This window comes from Zootoca vivipara, chromosome 2 (assembly GCF_965207765.1).
Source record: "Zootoca vivipara chromosome 2, rZooViv2.hap1.1, whole genome shotgun sequence".
Taxonomy (NCBI): domain Eukaryota; kingdom Metazoa; phylum Chordata; class Lepidosauria; order Squamata; family Lacertidae; genus Zootoca; species Zootoca vivipara.
In genome coordinates this window covers 114,148,032-114,150,292 of record NC_142584.1, presented here as the reverse complement: position 1 = coordinate 114,150,292, position 2,261 = coordinate 114,148,032, and positions in this window count along the sequence as shown.

Here is a 2,261-nt window from a genome sequence, read left to right as displayed (position 1 = left end):
TGGCTACTAGACATTCTGTTTTGGCGCCCACAACCCAGATCCCAGGAGCCATTGGGTTCCTAGCTTTCCTATCCCAGTTTCTAAGACTGGGTGGTCACAAAGCAGTTTACAGAGAAATAAAACAATCCATGAACCATAATAATACAACAAAAAACATGTTTCATAAATCGACACAGTATAACTTACTTAAAATGCCTGCTGGAATAGGCTGACTGTTGTTCAATGCCTGAAGTTCAACATGTATGTGCAATTTCAGGTGGAAGGGAGTTCCACAGGATTGGGGCCACAGTACTGAATGCATGGCTCCTGGGGTTATAAACCGTGCATTTGAGCCACAAATTGTGAGTCCCACAAAGTGCTTGGTGAGAGGCAGGGATATAAGTGATCAGGCGAGCCCTAAGATATTCTAGACCCAAGCCGTCAAGAGTCTTGTAAATTAATACAAGAAGTCTGAATTATCCTAGCCAACTGTAGACTGAAATAGTACAACAGTGTCCCAACCCAAAAGGGATTCCCTGATGTAGAAAAAGTTCCCCTTTTAGGGTTGAAAATATGAGCATTCAGATAAGAAGAGTCCAGGAATTTTCCTATGCCCCTGGTGGCATTGCAAACCTCTGTTTGCATTTTGGACAGAGGATTTTAAAGAACTGAAAAACTTTTATAAGATGAACATCAACATGTCTCCCGCCCCAGCAGTAGTGGGAATAATGAATAACACTGACTTTCCAAGCTGTATATAAAGAAATGCTGTCATTTCTGCTCGCAGCAGCTTGAAAATTGCCAGATGCTGGCAAACAGCTAAAGGTCTGAGAACTGATGCCTGGTACCAAAGGGTCTGAAAAAAAGTGGCAGAGAAACTAACATGCCAAATCCACACTGCTAAAGAACCTGCCCCTCTTCTTTCTTGCCTCGATAATGAACTGGATGCGAGCCAACAAACAGAAACTCAATCCAGATAAGACTGAGGCACTGTTAGTGGGTGGTTCCCTAGACCAGATGGTTGCGAGGTTTGCAAGACCATTTGAGCATATCACACCGATCCTGGTCCGACTGCACTGGCTATCAGTAGCTTCTGGGCCCAATTCAAAGTGCTGCTTCTGACCGATAAAGCCGTAAACAGCTCAGGACTGCAATACCTCAAGGTCCACCACTTTCCATATGAACCTACCTGGACCCCAAGAACATCTTCTGAGGCCCCTTTTTGTGTGCCTCCTTGAGAGGTCCGGAGGGTGGCAACACGAGAACAGGGCCTTCTCTGCAGTGACTCCCCATCTGTGGAATGCTCTCCCCAGGGAAGTTCACCTGGCGCCTTCATTATACACATTTAGGCGAGGCAAAAATGTTCCTTTTTAACCAGGTCTTTGGTTGATTTGATTGACATCCTATGCCCTTTTAAAATGTGGCTTTTTTGGAGGGGGCTTAATAATGTTAATAATGTTAATAATAATAATAATAATAATAAATAATTTATTACTTATACCCCACCCATCTGGCTGGGTTTCCCCAGCTACTCTGGGCGGCTTCCAACAGATGAAAAATACATTAAAACATCAGTTATTTAAAAAACTCTTCCCTAAACAGGGCTTTATTGGGTTGTTGTTTTTATTTTGATTATATATTTTATAATCAATAGGGACCGCTCCAGCGGGAAGGTAAACGGCGTTTGCATGCGCTGCTCTGGTTCGCCAGAAGCAGCTTTGTCATGCTGGCCACATGACCCGGAAGCTGTCTGCGGACAAATGCTGGCTCCCTCAGCCTATAGAGCGAGATGAGCGCCGCAACCCCAGAGTCGGGCACGACTGGACCTGATGGTCAGGGGCCCCTTTACCCTTATATATTTTGCAGTTTTATAATTTGATTTTGTTCTGCAAACCACCCTGAGACCTCCAGGTATAGGGCGGTATATACATTCAATAAATAAATAATAATAATGCATGGCATGGCAAGAGTTTATATCTTGCATGAGACAGGACGACCGAAAAAGGATTCCTCCAATGTCTCATGGTAGACTCTGGAGAGTTCTACTTGTGCTATCTGCCTTTCATTCGCCTTTCATTCAAATGTTCTCACGGGTGAATAATGCAAAGACAGTATTCCAAACAGAAAGGAAAAAGGGAAAGTTAAAAAATAGATTTGATTTTTGGGCAAAACGTTTCCCACACTCTGAACAGTTGTAAGGCTTCTCTCCTGTGTGAACTCTCTGGTGTCTCACGAGGTGGGATTTTTGGCCAAAACGCTTCCCACACCAAGTGCAATCGTAG